General features: G+C 46.9%; 1 protein-coding gene across 1 annotated transcript in view; it reads right to left on the minus strand.

The window, feature by feature from the left end:
- LOC129713206 (glycoprotein-N-acetylgalactosamine 3-beta-galactosyltransferase 1-like) overlaps positions 1–14,848 on the minus strand; it is a 42,178-nt gene extending 27,330 nt beyond the window's left edge. Inside the window, 1 exon segment of the mRNA XM_055662123.1 lies at positions 14,711–14,848. The gene's annotated coding sequence lies outside the window, so the exon portion shown is untranslated.
- Positions 14,849–18,855: the final 4,007 nt, after the last annotated feature.

The raw sequence follows: 18,855 nt of genomic DNA on the forward strand, positions 1-18,855 counted from the left end.
TGCGAGGGACCTATGTGCTCTCTCAATATTAATAGTTAAATCTTCCGGGAGTTCTAGGGAATTCCTCAACAGTTTATTTACAAACTGCAACATGTCCTTTTTTTCCTTTCCCTCTATGACTCTATATATCCGCACATTCTTACGCCTCGCTCGATTTTCCAGGTCCAGGCATTTCTCTGCTAACTTAGCTTCTCTCTGTAACAGGTAGTTAATCACCCTCTCGTGTCTCATTTCCTTATCTTCTGTTGACCTCCATTTCCTTCAATTTTCCTTCCAGCTTTTCCATTCGAGCCATTAAATCCTTCATTTTGTCCTCCACTCGTTAATCTTTGTTTTGTATCTTCTGAGGCTTCTTAATGTTCTTTTCTCAACTCGGAGAGAATTAACGGGCTTTCCTTGTCGGACACGGCGTCATCTTGCGGGATGTCTGTCAGTTTCTGTCCATCGTTCTTTCCTTTTCCTCCGCGCTCGGATGCCTTTTGTCGACCCATCATGTTCAGACAGCCGTTAGCACTCCTTTCTCCTCGTATATCACAGTATTTTTCTTTCTTATGGCTGGTTTGAAGTGGGCCTCCTGGAGAGCAGGTCGACTACACAGCCGTCACTGTCATGGTACTTCCAAGCCAAAACATCTCAAATATCGATCATTGTCTCAATATACATCAACTTGAGACAAGCCTGGGCTTGGCTCTCTCTCTATCTCTCTCTTACTTTTCCACTAGAGAAAGCCTGCTTGAGACGAAATACAAGCTACAACCAACAGTCAAGTATTCCACCATATATCTTTTATATATTTAAAAGCATATTTTAAAGCACCTTATCATAAGAGTTATGAGAAACACAGGAAATTTAAGCTAATTTCAATATCAGATTCAGCTCTTTATTTCTTGTGTTCTTAATAATTGAGTTGCCAACTGTACCTTTTACGGTTTAAAGGCATCAGTTGCAGATCAAGAAGTGTACCAAAGAATGGCAGATGGAATTTAACTCGGGCAAGTGTGAGGAGTTGTACTTTGGCAAGTTATCTCACATCAGGACTTGCACAGTAAATGTTAAAGCCTCACAGGGTGTTGTGTAACATAGAGACCAAGAAGTGCAGATACAATTTCCTGAAAGCGGTGACAATGCTGGCGAAGAGGGGTTGGCATTCTTCATCAGTTAGGGCACCGAGACAGGAAATGAGACATCATGTGACAACTATACACATCGTAGGTGAGACCACACTTCAAATATTGTGTGTATTTCTGGTCATCTAGCTGTAGGAAGATTGTTATTATGCTGGAAAAGAGTGCAGAAAGGATTTATGATTATGCTAATGGACTGCAGGACTTGAGTTATTAGAACAAGCAGGATAGACTGGAAATTTTAAGATGGGAGGGGAAAGATTTAAACGGGACCGGGGGGTTTTTCTCACACAGAGGATGGTGTGTACATGGAACGAGCTGCCAGAGAAAGTGGCACAGATGGATACAATTAAAACATTTGAATGACATTTAGACAGATACATAGACAGGAAAGGTTTTGAGGGTATGGGCCAAATGGGACTAGTCAAACAATTTGGTCGGCATGAACGTATCACACTGAAGGATCTGAGGCCAGAAAAATGATCCCCATCATGCTCCATCAATTTTACTCACCAACCTGAAAAAAGGCTCACCTACAAAGACCTCAAGTTATCTCTTTAGAAACTGTAACAACTCCTGGAGAATGAGGGATAGAGCAGAGCCTGGGGATAATAATACTAACATTACCTTATCCAGAATCAAAATTAAATCATTTATAGGATTAGCATGGTATTGCTGTGATCTTGGTATTGCTGTGATAATTACCAACACTCTTGCTATTTGTAATATATGCGATTGACTTGGAAATGGAATTGGTGGGCATGATCAGTAGGTTCACAGATATCGCAAGATTATCAGAATTGTTGATGATGTGGAAGGTAACTTTAGGCTGCAGAGGGACATCTATGTATTGGTGAAACTGTCTGAAATATGGCAGATATTTAATCTGGACGAATGGGCAATGATGCATTTTGAGAGTGTGAATGACATACATAATGAATGGTAGGGTCTTAAGGAATTTTGAGGGGCAGAAGAACCTTGGAATACAAGCCAATGTGTGACATCATTGGTAGATAACATGATTAAGAAAGAATATAGCCAATTGGCAGTCGTTCGTCCAGGCACTGAATACAGGAGGTAATGCTCCAATTTTATTTAAAAAAAAACCTTGGTTATATACCTCAGCTGGAGTACTGCATACAGTTTTTTGTTACTATGCTATTGGAAGAATATGATAGTATTGGAGTGGGTGCAGAGGAATTCACTAGGATGTTGCCTGGGATGATGCAGTTCAGTTATGAGGAGAGAATGGACAGACTAGGTCCGTCTCCCTGAAGTGAAGATAGATACAAAATGGTGGACTAACTCAGTAGGCAGCATCTCTGGCGAGAAGGAATGGGTGACATCTCGGGACGAAACCCTTCTTCAGACTGAAGTATAGGAGGTTACATGATTGGCATATATAAAATTATGAGGGATATAGATGGGGTAGACTGCAGGAAAACTTTCCCTATGTTTAAGGTAGGTAAAACAAGATTTGGGATGGGAGTGTGGGAAGAAATTTAGAGAAGGTTTAAGGTGAATCTTCTTCACCCAGAAAGTGGACAGTACCTTGAATGCACTGCCTGACAGGGTGGTTGAAGCTGGGTTGCTGAAAAAAAATTGTCTAGATGAGCACTTGAATCGCTTACACATAGAAGACTATGGACTAAGTGCAAGGAGATGGGATTAATACAGAAGGTACCCACAGGTAAGCACAGACGTGTTGGGCCGAATGCCCTGTTTCCATGCTATACGATGCTATAACGAGGGCTTTTGCAAACTCAATTGTCTGCTACACTGTGTCCATAAAAATTGAGTTGCATGGGAATGGACTGAAGAATGTATTCAGATTATAAGGAGAGTAGGGCCGTTATATATCTACTTGCAAAACAGGTTGTCAATCCGTCTCACTAATTGAAATAGGAAAAATGCAGGCATTTGCATTCTGTCTGTTAGACAATAGACAAAAGACAATAGGTGCAGGAGTAGGCCATTTGGCCCTTCGAGCCAGCACCGCCATTCAATGTGATCATGGCTGATCATCCCCAATCAGTACCCCGTTCCTGCCTTCTACCCATATCCCGACTCTGCTATTTTTAAGAGCCCTATCTAGCTCTCTCTTGAAAGCATCCATAGAACCTGCCTCAACTGCCCTCAACCGAGGCAGTGAATTCCATAGACTCACCACTCTCTGTGAGAAAAAGTGTTTCCTCGTCTATGTTCTAAATGGCTTACTCCTTATTCTTAAACTGTGGCCCCTGGTTCTGGACTCCCCTAACATTGGGAACATATTTCCTGCCTCTAGCGTTTCCAAGCCCTTAACAATCTTATATGTTTCAATGAGATGCCCTCTCATCCTTATAAAATCCAGAGTGTACAAGCCCAGCTGCTCCATTCTCTCAGCATATTACAGTACCGCCATCCCGGGAATAAACCTTGTAAACCTACGCTGCACTCTCTCAATAGCAAGAATGTCCTTCCTCAAATTAGGGGACCAAACCTGCACACAATACTCCAGGTGTGATCTCACTGGGGCTCTGTACAACTGCAGAAGGACCTCTTTGATCCTATATTCGATTCCTCTTGTTATAAAGGCCAACATGCCATTTGCTTTCTTCACTGCCTACTGTACCTGCATGCTTACTTTCATAGACTGATGTACAAGGACCCCCAGATCCCGTTGTACTTCCCCTTTTCCCAACGATGCCATTTAGATAGTAATCTGCCTTCCTGTTTTTGCTACCAAAGTGGATAACCTCACATTTATCCGCATTAAACTTCATCTGCCATGCATCTGCCCACTCCCCCAACCTGTCCAATCCTCATAGCATCCTCCTCACAGATCACACTGCCACCCAACTTTGTGTCATCTGCAAATTTGCTAATGTTACTTTGAATCCCTTCATCCAAATCATTGATGTATATTGTAAATAGCTGCGGTCCCAGCACCGAGCCTTGCGGTACCTCACTAGTCACTGCCTGCCATTCTGAAAGGGACCCATTAATCCCTACTCTTTGTTTCCTGTCTGCCAACCACTTCTCTATCCATGTCAGCACTCTACCCCCCAGTACCATGTGCCCTAATTCTGCCCACTAATCTCCTATGTGGGACCTTATCAAATGCTTTCTGAAAGTCCAGGTGCACTACATTCACCGGCTCTCCCTTGTCCATTTTCCTGGTTACATCTTCAAAAAATTCCACAAGATTAGTCAAGCATGATTTCCCGTTTGTAAATCCATGGTGACTCGAACCGATCCTGTTACTGCTATTCAAATGTGTGGCTATCTCATCTTTTATAATTGACTCCAGCATCTTACCCACCACCGATGTCAGGCTAACTGGTCTATAATTCCCCGTTTTCTCTCTCCCGCCTTTCTTAAAAAGTGGGATAACATTAGCTACCCTCCAATCCACTGGAACTGATCCTGAGTCTATAGAACATTGGAAAATTATCACCAATGCATCCACTTCCTTAAGTACCCTGGGATGCAGGCCATCAGGCCCTGGGGATTTACAAGCCTTCAGTCCCATCAGTCAATCCAACACTATTTCCTGCCTAATGTGGATTTCCTTCAGTTCCTCTGTCACCCCAGATCCTCTGGCCACTACTATATCAGGAAGTGTTTAAGAAGGAACTGCAGATGCTGGAAAATCGAAGGTACACAAAAATGCTGGAGAAACTCAGCGGGTGCAGCAGCATCTATGGAGCGAAGGAGATTTGGGCCGAAACCCTTCTTCAGACTGATAGGGGGTGGGGGGAGGCGGGGAGAAGAAACGAAAAAGGAGGAGGAGCCCGAGGGCTGAGGTAGAAGGGGAGGAGACAGCAAGGTGTTAACAGAATTGTGAGAAATCAATATTGATAGGACACATTTCTGGCCTATCAGGAAGATTGTTTGTGTCCTCCTTAGTGAAGACAGATCCAAAGTACCTGTTCAACTCATCTGCCATTTCCTTGTTCCCCATAATAAAGTCATATTTGTCAGTCTTCAAGGGTCCAACTTTGGTCTTAACTAATTTTTTCGTCTTCACATACCTAAAGAAGCTTTTACTATCCTGCTTTATATTCTTGGCTAACTTACCTTCGTACCTCATCTTTTCTCCCTGTATTGTCTTTTTGTTTATCTTCTGTTGTTCTTTAAACATTACCCAATCCTCTTGCTTCCCGCTCATCTTTGCTACGTTGTACTTCTTCGCTCTAATTTTTATACTGTCCCTGACGTCCCATGTCAGCCATGGTCGTCCCTTTCTCCCCTTGGAATCTTTCTTCCTCCCAGGAATGAACTGATCCTGCACCTTCTGTATTACTCCTAGAAACACCTGCCATTTTTATTAGACCGTCATCCCTGCTAGTGTATCTTTCCAGTCAACTTTGGCCAGCTCCTCCCTCATGGCCCCATAGTCCCCTTTATTCAACTGCAACACTGACACCTCCGATCTACTTTTCTCCCTCTCCAATTGTAGATTAAATCTGACCATGTGATTAAACCTGAACACTGGCTCATTAACCTCGAGGTCCTTTATCAAATCCGGTTCATTACATAACACTAAATCCAGAATTGCCTTCTCCCTGGCAAGCTGTTCAAACAATCCATCACGAAGGCACTCTACAAAGTCCCTTTCTTGGGGTCCAGTACCAACCTGATTTTCCCATGTTGCATGTAGAAATCTCCCATAACTATCATCTATGCTACTACATAGATGGTGAAAGAATGGAAATGCAAATTAGAAATGAATATTGAATTGGACTCTTTCATTGAAGGAACGAATATTACAGTGAAAAAGACAAAATAGTATTTACCAAAGGAAAGCCACATGGACGCATTGTTATCATAGCTTGTGATTTGGTGGTCCACTTAGAATATGAAGGGAGAGATGGAAAGGAACACACAAGAATAGAGAGCCAGAAAATGTGTAAGGTCTACATGAATGGGCTATGGATGAGGAGAAAGGAACAGCTGTGGAAAAGAAACACCCCTCAAATTACCCACCCGATTGATATGATACAAGAACAAATTATTGGAAATTTTGAGTTGGATCAAGAATAAGTGTTCAATCTGATGTTGTAGCTGCTTAAGTTAATGAATAGTTTAATAAAAAAATATAGGATCTTGGAAACAATGATGCAACCATATACGCCGTGGAAAACAATATATTGTTAGGCAGAACAAATTTAAAACAATTTATGCACACTACCGAAGCCCCGGGAGGCCTTATCCTTTATATGTAACACCAGAATCCCTATGTAAAATTATAGGACTTTATAATTGTTAATTGTACTAATGAAGCTAGGTCAATGGATATCAAGTTCTATAAAGGAGATTGAACATATCGTGCAATTACTATGAAATTCCGATACAAAACAATGATAATGCTTTGTGAAATTACAGCATGATGTGAAGTCATAACCATATAGGGGAAAGCTGGGTGCTGATCATATTTATTCAACAACGGCTACTGGCATTTCACAATCCAAAAATAAATTGATATTTTGAACAATGAGAATACTACAAAGTATGTAAAAATGTATAAATCCATCCATTTATTTACACGTGTTTTACATTACATCACATATAGTTTTGTTTAGAGATACAGCGCTGAAAAATGCCCTTTGGCCTATCGTGTCGACTAGCGATCCCAATGTCCCGGGGAACAACCGTGCCGTTGATGACCAGAACGACAACCGAAGACCGGAACACGCCGCGGTAGACCCGACGCACCCCACAGGCCTCCCAGGGGACTGCGGTGAAGCTGGGCAGCAAGGCCTGACTGGGCCGGAGGAGCCTCAGCAATGGTGGCAATTGGAGCCTCGGCGGCGGCAGTGGGTGCATCAATGGCAACGTGGGTCTCAGTGGCTAAGGGAGTCTCGGTGGTGGTGGGGCCACGTGGTCGATGAGTGGGAGGGGAAGACAATGGTGACCTGGTGTGGGGGTCCGCCGTGAAGAACAATGGAGGACCCGGCATGGGGGGGATAGCCGAGAAGAAAATGGGGAGCAGGCGTGGGTAGTCCGCCCTGAGGGACAGTGGGAGAACAAAGGGGGACCTGGTGTGGGGGAGGGGGTGAACTCTAGTTTAAAATCCTCTGTCCAGGGGATAAGTCTGTGTTTGTTTGTTTGTTCATTTGTTCCGGTGAAGGCGCTCTACATACGGCAGCCAAACAGCCGCTTGCCTTTTTCTTTTGTGTTTTCACTTTTACTTTCAAGTTTTTGTGTCGTGACCAATTTCCCTCCAGGAATGAATAAAGTTTTATCGTATCGTTAACATTATTCTACACTCGGAACAATTTACACTTATACCAAGTCAATTATCTTACAAAACTGTATGCCTTTGGCGTGTGGGAGGAAATCAAAGATCTCGGAGAAAATCCACGCAGTCACTGGAATAAAGTTACAGCACTCGGAGTCGGGATCGAAACCAGATCTCTGGCGCTACAAGCGTTGTAAAGCAGCAATTTTACCGCTGTGCCATATATTAATATTAATTATTATATAAGTTATAGTTGGATTGGTCTTACTCATTTATTTGAAATGCTCAAAGGAAGAAAACATTTTCTGTATTGTTAGCATATAAACAACATGAAAAAGTGTGGAGGAAGGAAATGCAGATGCTGGTTTAAACCAAAGATAGACACAAAATGCTGGTATAACTCAGCAGGACAGGCAGCAACTCTGGAGAGAAGGAATGGGTGACGTTTCGGGTCGCGACACTTTTTCAGAATGAAAGTCATGGGAAAGGGAAACAAGAAATATAGACCATGATGTAGAGAGATATAGAACAAATGAATGAAAAATATGCAAAAAAGTAACTATGATAAAGGAAACAGGCTATTGCTAGCTGTTTGCTAGATGAGAACGAAAAGCTGGTGTGACTTGGGTGGGGGATGAATAGAGAGAGAGGGAATACATGAGTTACTTCACTCCAGAGATGCTGCCTGTCCTGCTTAAATTACTCCAGCATTATGAATAAGTTGTGGTGGCTCCCATGGGTCGGGCCATTCCAATTATCAAACCCCTCGGCACGGGAATGGTTCAGTCCAGAGGCGGCCCTGAACCAGAGGGATTAAAGGCAAGGGTTTGGGTGCCATCTTTCTCTCGTGGACTTCCTTGCTACCTGGAACGACATATTAAAAGGTACCTCCCGAAATTTCTGGCACCTCGCTTTCATTTCGGGACCTACGCCCCACATTGGTGACCCCTGACGCTCCATTGTGGTCATGAAGGAGAATAGAGCCCATCCTTCCACCTCAAAGACCGACCCATGTGAAATTACCCACCTTCTGGACCACCCGGCCGCACATCTGGTTTCAGCAGGTGGAGGCCCAATTCAACCTGCGGGGCATCACAGTCGATGACACCCGTTTCTATTACCTGGTGGGGGCCCTCGACCAGGACACGGTCGAAGAAGTCACAGACTTCCTGGCAGCCCCCCCGGCAACCGAGAAATACTGCGGCCTTAAGGAGCTCCTGCTCCAGATTTATGGGCTCAGCAGGATGGAGCGTGCTGCTAGGCTCCTTCATATGGACGATCATCAAGCCTCCTAAAGGAGATGGTCGCGCTCCTGGATGGGCACAACCGTGCCTGAAGTTCAAATATACATACCTCCATCTGCCTCCTTCACCGACATCAGGGCCCTCGGTAGGCGCGCCGACGTGCTGTGGATGGCGCGCCCTGATGACGTGAACTTGCTGGCAGTTGCCAGGCACGGTGACGCGCTGTGGACGGCGCACTCTGACGTCAAAGTGCTGGCCGTCGGCAGGTGCGCTGACGCGCTGCGTGCACTGATGACGTCACTCCGGCAGCTCCCGATTTCCTCTGGTGGGGCGGGGGAGCTATGGAAGGAGTGGCAGCTGCATCCCGGAGGCCGGTAAGATCGCCCTCCGCGATGTGTCGGGTACTGCACCTGCAGTCCAGCGCCAACAAGCTCCAAGTGCCACCAGCAGGAGGCGCTGGTGCTATTAACACCAGCGCTGGAGTGCTGCAGCACGACAATGCCGCCTATCTGTTCCCAGGAAATGCCTGGGCCGGCTGCCAATAGACCCGCGGTGGCCGGCCAGATTCACCGCCTCTTCGCCTGGGATCGGCGCTCCGGGACCCGCTTCCTCATCAATACCGGGACAGAGCTGAGCGTCCTGCCCCCTTCGCTGGCCAACATTCGTTCCGGTAAGCGGGGGCCCGTCCTCACCGAGGCGAATGGCAGAAACATCCGCACGTACGGGGTGCGCATGGTCCCGATCATGTTCGGCTTCTGCCATTTCTCCTGGCGGTTCACCATTGCTGATGCCTCCCAGCCGTTGCTCGGGGCCGACTTCCTCAGGTGGACGTCAGGCGTCACCGCTTGGTCCACGCCGCCACGATGGAGCGGTTCACGTTGCGATTGGATGAGCTGGTGGGACACCCCCGTCGACCGTGGATTCCCGCTTCACTCGGATCTTGGCCGTGTTCCCAGATATCCTGACCCCACAGTTTCGGTCATCGACCCCCAGTCACGGGGTGGTACATTACATACCGACTACCGGCCCACCACTCCACGCATGAGCACGCCGACTGCCGCCGGATAAACTACGTCTGGCACGGCAGGAGTTCCACACAATGGAGTCCTTGGGGATCGTCCGCCCTTCAAGCAGCCCGTGGGCGTCCCCACTCCACATGGTCCCTAAGGCAAGCGGGGGCTGGGGACCTTGTGGGAATTATCGGCGGCTGATCGCGTTCGATCGCGAGCTCCTGGCTCTGTACCTGGCAGTACGCCACTTCCGCTACTTCCTGCAGGGCCGCCCGTTCACCACCTACACAGACCACAAGCTGCTCACTTTCACCCTGGCGAAAGTTTCCGAACCCGGGTCCGCGCGACAGCAGCACCAGTTGGCGTACATTTCTGAATACACAACCTCCATCTACTACATCGAGGGGAAAGAGAACCGGGTGGCCGACGCATTGTCCCACCCCGCCATCGACTTCGTGTTCGAGGTGGCGCCCGGAATTGACTATTCTGCCCTGGCGGAGGCGCAGCTCACGGACGATGAGATGCCCGCCTACCAGACTGCCATCTCCGGCCTTCACCTCGATGATGTCCCTCTCGGTCCTGGAGGGGCAACGATCCTGGGAGATATGTCGTCCGGTCAGCCACGCCCCATCGTCCCTGCCGCCTGGCGCTGGAGGGTTTTCGATGTGACCCACGGGCTGGCTCACCCACCAATCCGGGCAACGACGACGCTAGTGGCTGCTCATTTCATGTGGCACGGTCTGCGCAAGCAGGTTGGCCACTGGGCTCGCACCTGCATTCCGTGCCAGACGGTGAAGATCTAGCGCCATGTCCGGGCGTCCCTCCAGGAGTTCGGCTTACCTAACCGGCAATTTGACCATCTCCACGTGGACATTGTGGGCCTCTCCCGCCATCCCGGGGCATTACCCACCTCCTCACGATGGTGGACCGCTTCACACGGTGGCCGGAGGCCCTGCCCTTGGCCGACACGTCAACGGCTACGGCTACGCGCGCTGTCCACGCACTGGATTGCTCGCTTTGGGGTGCTGGTGCACATCTCCTCGGGCCGGGGGCCACATTCCACCTCCGAACTGTGTTGGCCATGGCTCACTTGCTGGTTGTGCGGCTAAACCAAACCACGGCCTATCACCCGCAAGCTAACGGACTGGTGGAGAGGTTCCACCGGCAGCTCAAGGCAGCGCTGAAGGCGTGACTCTCCAGCCCGGACTGGATGGATGAGTTGCCGTGGGTCTTGCTGGGCATCCGGACGGCTCCTAAAAAGGACTTGGCCTCATCTTCAGCGGAGCTCGTTTACGGGTTGCCACTAACGGTGCCCGGGGAGTTTGTGCCGTCAGCGCCGGGGTAGCAGGGAACACCCTCATCCACCCTACAGCGCCTTCGCGAGTGAGTTGGCAGGCTCGCGCCCGTCCTGACGTCCCGCCATGGGACATTTCGCCCGCATGTGCCATCAGCCCTCCGGGACTGCCCATATGTTTTCCTGCGCCATGATGCACACCGGACGCCACTCCAGAGGCCGTACGAGGGCCCGTTCCGGGTGCTGGAGCACGGGCAGACGACCTTTGTGTTGGACATGGGGGCCCGGCCAGAGACCGTGTCGATTGACCGGTTGAAGCCGGCACAATCGGATATTGACCAGCCGGTGTTGGTTGCCCAACCTCGGCCTCGAGGGCGCCCCCCCTTCACGGCTCCCTCCACCTGTCACTCCACCTGTCATCCCGCCGGTCCCTCCCGCCGGTCCCTCGACCTGTCCCTTCACCTGTGCCTCCGCCTGCCCCTCGGTTGGCTGACTTCCGCACGCGGTCCAGCCGAGTTGTGCACCCGCTGGTGCGTTTCGTGCCTCCGGTTCTGGTGGGGGGTCCTGTGGCGGCTCCCACGGGTCGGGCCATCCCAATTATCAAACCTCTCGGCACGGGAATAGTTCAGTCCAGAGGCGGCTCGTAACCAGAGGGATTAAAGGCAAGGGTTTGGGTGCCATCTTTCTCTCGTGGACATCCCTGCTACCGGGAAGGACATATTAAAAGGTACGTCCCGAAATTCTTGGCTCCTCGCCTTCATTTCAGGACCGACGCCCAACAAAGTAATCATTTAAACAAAGTAAACTAGTTAAGCAGGGTCAAAGGGTGGACTATTGCAAAGCAGCCCTTCACTTAAGAATGCAGCTAAGCTTTTGGGAAGCATGCAAACTCTAATCATCGACCAGGCTGGGTGCAAGTGTTGTCACTAAATTGGTACAATTGTAAAAATACTAAGAAGACAGAATAAAGTCTCGACCTTGAAGAAAACAATCTTTGCAGAACACCTCTGTTCAGTCAGCAGGGCTATCCTTGAACATCCACTTAACTGTCAATTTAACGTCTCCTGGTACCCTGCTGCTCGGCCCTTGCTCCCCCTCTCCATTGTCACAACAGAGACAGAGTCCCCTAGTCCTGATGAAGCCGAATTTTAGTTAAAAATATAAGAAAATATTAAATTGGCTTCTGGGCTAGCTTACAGCTTATTTAGTGTCAAATTAGGCTTGCCTCAGGTTGCGGTGTGCGAGATAATAAATCCTATAACATTGCCTCCCAAGTGACAAGCAGAGAGGAGAAGCTAGAGAGATCTCTTTGATGTAAGATGTCGTAAACCAAATGGCCTATGTTTATGAGGGACCAAGTGACAGAGAGGAAGCAGCGAAAAGAGCTAGGGTGATCTCTTTGGAGATAAAATGACCTAAAGCAAATGGCCAATGTTTTTAGTATATCTTGTACCATGTAAACAAAAGGCCTTTGATGTGATGCATTCTGTGGAAACCTTTTCCTGTACCTCTGACCATGACTAATGTCTGTGGCATGTGCTAAGGGGGAAAAAAACCCTATTTAAGGCAATGTAATTCTGTTGTTCATGGAAGTGGACCGAGGACAGTCGAGTGTCTACATTGGTCACTTAGCTGGAATTCTCGCTCCCTTCCATCGGCCGATGTTAAGTAAAGTTTTGAACTGGTCTACCAAACAGTTTGTGTGGTGTCTGTTTATTAAGAAGCGAACCTGGTTTAGCAGTTAAGAAAAGTAGCTTTTTCAGTCCTTACCTTTCACCCCATCAGCCATCACTTACAACACATAATCCTCTGGAATTTCCACCACCTCCAACGGCATCCCACTACTAGCCATTTTCCCATCTCCACCACTTTCTGCCTTCTGCAGAGACCGTTCCCTCCGCAACTCCCTGGTTAACTCATCCCTTCCCACTCAAATCACCCCTTCCGCAGGTACCTTCCTCCACAAACAGAGAAGATGCAACACCTGTCGCTATACCTCTTCCCTCGACTCTGTCCAGGGACCCCGACAGTCCTTTCAGGTGAGGCAGAGGTTCACTTGCACCTCCTCCAACCTCATCTACTCTATCCGTTGTTCAATATGTGGAATCTTATACATCGGGGAGACCAAACGCAGACTGAGCAATCGTTTTGTGGAACACCTTTGCTCAGCCCACGTGAATCAACCTGATCTCCCGGTTGCTGGACACTTTAATTCTCCTTCCCATTCCGACACAGACTTTTCTGTCCCTGGTCTCCTCTATTGCCAGAGTGAGGCCAAACACAAATTGGAGGAACAGCATCTCATATTTTGCTTGGGCAACATTGATTTATTGAATATTAATTTCTCTCATTTCAGGTATCCCCTGCATTCCTTCTCTCTCTCTATCCTTTCCCCCACCCATGTTGCACTAGCTTCTCATTTTCACCCTACAAATGGCCTGTTTCCCTTATCATCGTTACTTTTTTGCATATCTTTCATTCATTGTTCTTTATCTCTTCACATCACCGTCTATATCTCTCGTTCCCCTTATCCCTCTCAACCTGAAATGCCACCCATTCCTTCTCTCCAGAGATGCTGCCTGTTCCGCTAAGTTACTCCACATTTTTGTGTCTATCTTCGGTTTAAACCAGCATCTGCAGTTCCTTCTTACACAATTTAATGCTCCCATTCCCACTTTGATTTCGATATGTTGCAATAATTAAATTGGAAAAGTATGAAATTAAAAATAAATGTAAGAGTATCAGCAATAGTACCATGAAATAATGGAATTGTCGCTGGTTCACTTTTCACATACTACAAATATGATAGTTTCATTAATATGTTTCACATTGGATTGGGACCAGGCTCTTTTGCATCTGCAAAACAGAACGTGCTGGAGGAACTCAGCTGTATGACTTGCTGGCGTGGGTGGGCATGTACAGGCGATTTTCCGGGTCGGGGTCCTTCTTCAGTTCGTACGATTACGTGTAAATATATACAAGCAGGAAAACATCAAAAGTCACGGCGTACACTAGATTGCAACTAGGGTCCTGTTGCTCTTTATTGCCGCAATTCACTGTTATGTCCATCGAATGTAGGGCATTTCCTAAATTTACAACAATTGACTGACTGATTAAACGGTTGGAAAATTACAAATGACTCTGCCAGGGGAAGAGGGAGACATAACCCTCTTTGGACATAACAGTGCTGGAGAAACTCAACGGGCGAGGCAGCATCTATTGAGCGAAGGAAATAGGCAACGGCTGCCACGGGAAGACATCCGAACCATCTAAACCCCTATTCCTGTCTAGTTATCATCTGCCCCGCCCCCCACAACACGTTTACCCGTCCTCATTTCCTTTAATGAAATGCGTCTAGGTCCACGCTACTATTGCTCCTCGGCAAGTGCTACCAGCCTTCCTTCAGCAGCCCTGTCTACGCGACATTGGAATAAAGGACAAGCGCGACTGCCCTGTTGCCTACCTTGCCCGGTGCAAGTGCCCTGTGCCTACCTTGCCCGGTGCAAGTGCCCTGTGCCTACCTTGCCCGGTGCAAGTGCCCTGTGCCTACCTTGCCCGGTGCAAGTGCCCTGTGCCTACCTTGCCCGGTGCAAGCGCCCTGTGCCTACCTTGCCCGGTGCAAGTGCCCTGTTGCCTACCTTGCCCGGTGCAAGTGCCCTGTGCCTACCTTGCCCGGTGCAAGTGCCCTGTGCCTACCTTGCCCGGTGCAAGTGCCCTGTGCCTACCTTGCCCGGTGCAAGTGCCCTGTGCCTACCTTGCCCGGTGCAAGTGCCCTGTGCCTACCTTGCCCGGTGCAAGCGCCCTGTGCCTACCTTGCCCGGTGCAAGCGCTTACACCACCTGCGTCCACTGCAGCCGGTCCGCTACTCCACAGCCTCCACCGGGAAGTCCCGACAGACCCTCTGACGTTCTGTGCGTACACGTCACAATGCGTGCAACAAATAGCACGTTCGAGGAGGAAGTGAGCGACCAGTTCGGCAGCTCGGCCGTTCCGCGTAATCGCACCCTTCCCTCTAACTTTGAAACCACTGCTCGCTTGTTGTATCAGTTCTTAAAACATCCGCTCAAATATGTGCAATAAAGTAAAACAGGAGAGCACCAACAAAACAAGTCCTGAAGTCAGCAAAGTGATGTATCGATTAACAAAATAGTAACACCATAGCACGATCAATAACTACAATAGCTATGTGTGCGAATAATTGCTAAGAGTCATTGTAATCAAGGGGTAGGGAGCTATCAAGACGGTGGAGTACCGTATTTAGATCAGACCATCACAGTGTTCTTAACAGGGCTACCAACTTTAGTTTCTAAACTACACATTCCCGTGCAGATAGGTGAGTCAGGGCGGTGTCTATAGGTGTGATAGGGGGGTCAGGTGTAATAGGTGAGTCACGGCAGTTGTTCCAGCACCGATCCCTGAGGCGCCACTCACACCACCCACCCTCACCTCCGGAAGCTCTGTCCACACCACATGGAGTACATTATAATCTTATAGAAGAAGGGTTAGTGCCAAGAGTCTGAATTCTCTCTAATGTTTATATTATAGAGGAGACATTCTTCTTCTTCTTTGGGGTTTTACGGCAGCCGGCATCCACAATGTTGCATTGCTGCCACCTTCTGGCTTCACTCCACAGTCCTCATGTCTTTACTTTATATCCTTTTTATAAGGCCAGAGGCCCTCAAGAAATTAAACAACAAATTTACTCATTTTCCTTCCCCTCCATACTCTAGAATGTTCTTTTCTGATATATCTGTCATTCCAATTTTCTTCATTTCATTGATCAAAATTCTTCTTTCTGTTGCATATCTTCTACATGCAACTAGAGCATGCTGAACTGTTTCCGCTGATGGCATTCCTCACACATCCCAGTAGGGTGTTTTCCCAACATTTTTAATGTGCTGTTCAGGTGGGTGTGTCCTATCCTCAATCTTGCTAATACTACCTGTTCCCCCCTCTTCTTGCTGTAATGCCCACTCTGTTTTTGTAGCGAATAGAGGTGTCTCCCCTTTGTCTCCTGTTCCCAGTATTGTTGCCATTCCTGATTTATTTTCTTCCACACAATGTGTCTTCCTTCAGATTTGGATAATTGTAGGTTTACCTCTATGTTCTCTTTTTTAACGGCCTCTTTTGCTAATTTATCCACTTTTTCATTTCCTAGCACACCAATGTGTGCTGGGACCCACAACAAAGTCACGTCACTGCCCTTCCTTGTTACTTGGCTTAATAGTAGTAGAATTTCATACACTAGGTCAGGCCGCCTATGGGATGCACCAGACCCAATACTCTGGATTGCAGACAATGAGTCGCTACAAATTAATATTTTGCATGGTTGCACCTGTTCTATCCACCGAACTGCCATCAAAATAGCGTACAGTTCCACTGTATATACTGCCAAATAGTTATTTGTTCTTTTGCAAATCTCAACATTCATCCCTTACACTACCACAGCTGCCCCTGTTGTTTCAGCTACTGGGTCATTTGATCCATCTGTGAAGATTAAGAGGTGTTCCCTGTATCTATTATATATATGGTTATGGTATTCTGTTTTTAGCTCTGAATTTCTCTCCCTCCTTTTTGCCTCCCATATCTCCAGATCAACTTTTGGGATGTTTAGTAACCATATTGGGACAGATGGCCACAATACTGCGGGGCAGAACTCTTTGTCCTCTACTCCCATGTCCCTTGCCACACCTCCTCCAACCCAGCCGAAGCTTCCAGACTGAGCCACCCCTCTCTCCCAGCACTCCTGTACTACCTGTTTTGTTGGGTGGTTCTCTCCATGACCCTTAAGGCTTAGCCAGTAATTAGCCATTAGTTGTCTGCGGCGCAGTCTCAACGGCATCTCCCCAGTTTCCACCTGTAGTGCACATACAGGTGACGTCCGCACACCTCCTATACAGATTCTTAGAGCTTCCGCTTGGACTTTGTCCAACTCGGACAACACTGCCTTAGATGCTGATCCATAAGCTATACTGCCATACTCTAGTCTGGATCTGATCAGTGATACATAGATATGTTTAAGCGATAATATATCTGCTCCCCACTCTAAACCTGCCAAGCATCTCATTACATTGATGGCTTTTTTGCATTTTCCAATTATTTTTGTAATGTGGACCCTCCATGTTAATCTGGAGTCAAAGTGGACTCCCAGGAAACGGAAATCTTTTACTCTTTCCAAATTGTTGCCGTATAGTTTTAACTGGACATCCTCTTTAATTTTCTTCCTTGTGAAAACCATTGTCTTTGTCTTCTCTATAGAGAATTTAAAACCTCATTTCCCTCCCCACTCTTCCACCTGGGCTATCCCTTGCTGTACTTTTTCCACGATAAAATCTATACTCCTCCCCCTTCTCCATAGGGTGCCATCATCTGCAAAGAGCGATCGCCCCATCTCTGGTTGAATGTTTGCAAATATATCATTGATCAAGATTGAGAATAGGATCGGACTTATCGCACTTCCCTGGGGAGTTCCATTCTCGACTACACATTTACTAGAGATGTCTGACCCTATTTTAACTTGGATACTTCTACCGTAAGAAAATCCATTATCCAGTTAAAAATATTTCCTCCTACTCCCATTAAATGCAGCTTTATTAGAAGACCTTCTCTCCACAACATATCATAAGCCTTCTCTACATCAAAAAATACGGTAACTACAGATTATTTTTTAACTTGTGCTTTCCTTATATCATATTCCAAGCACAGAACTGGATCATTAGCACCTCTCCCTTTTCTAAAGCCACTCTGATAATTAGCCACTATACCGTTTTCTTCCATTAGATGCATTAATCTTTCATTTACCATTCTTTCCATCAGTTTACACATGTGTGCTGTTAAAGCTATAGGTCTATAATTTACTGGATTACTTGCATCTTTCCCTGGTTTTCTAATAGGCACAATGATTGCTTCCTTCCACCTCTCCGGTATTCGCCCTTCTTCCCACACCTTGTTATATAGTGCAAGTATCTTTTGGAGTCCCTCCTCACTTAGATGCTATATCATTATGTAACAAATATCATCCTTCCCTGGGGCTGAGTTCTTACACTTGGCCAGAGCTCTCTTTAGCTCCCCCAAATTAAATGGAATATTGTACTTGTCCTCTGTGATACCTTTCCTTTGTAAGGCCTCAACATTTTCCTCTCTTGTTCTTTCCCTACCTATTCTTCCTTCATCTGATAAGTTGTGGGAGCTGTGAACCCTACTAAAAGTGTTAACCACTAGTTCTGCTTTGTCTTTATTTGAGACTCCAGTTTGATCTCCATTTGTTAAGATAGGATAACTCCACTCCCTTTTATCACCTTCCATTTTTTAAATCATCCCCCATATCTCCACTACCTGTGTTGTGTTTCCAATTGAATCACAATACTTCCTCCAATATGCTCTCTTTTTTGTTTGTGGGGAGAGAGAGCAGTGTTGCGGGGTATGGAGAGAGACCCTGGTGCGAGCCTCATTTATGGTGGAGGAGGGGAACCCCCGTTCCCTGAATAGTGAGGACATTTCAGATGTCCTGGTGTGGAACGCCTCATCCGTTATAGTCCTCCTTACAATCGCCTGAGCCTGTTTGTAATTAATCATGTGTTGGTAGTTATGAGTTCTTTTTAATAATCTGAATGCTCTGTTTCTATTCATCACTGCCTCTTTACATTTATTGTCCCACCATGGCACAGCTTTCCTTTTTGATCTTCCTTTACTTTTAGGTATGGAAACTAATGCTGCTCTTTTGATACCTTCTGACAATTTATTCTCAAAGTTTTCTATATCTGTCTCTTCTTGTATCGGTTTTACATATTTATCACTTTCCTCTTTAAATTTCTCCCAATTAGCCTTTCCAAAAACCCATCGTCCACTTCTGTTTTCTTTACTCATAGTTAAAGTAACATTTATTTTGCATAGTACAGGATGATGATCACTTTCTATGGTACCCTTTTCATATACTTCCCAGTTACATTTAGCAGCA

This window comes from Leucoraja erinacea, chromosome 2, assembly GCF_028641065.1.
Source record: "Leucoraja erinacea ecotype New England chromosome 2, Leri_hhj_1, whole genome shotgun sequence".
Classification (NCBI taxonomy): domain Eukaryota; kingdom Metazoa; phylum Chordata; class Chondrichthyes; order Rajiformes; family Rajidae; genus Leucoraja; species Leucoraja erinaceus.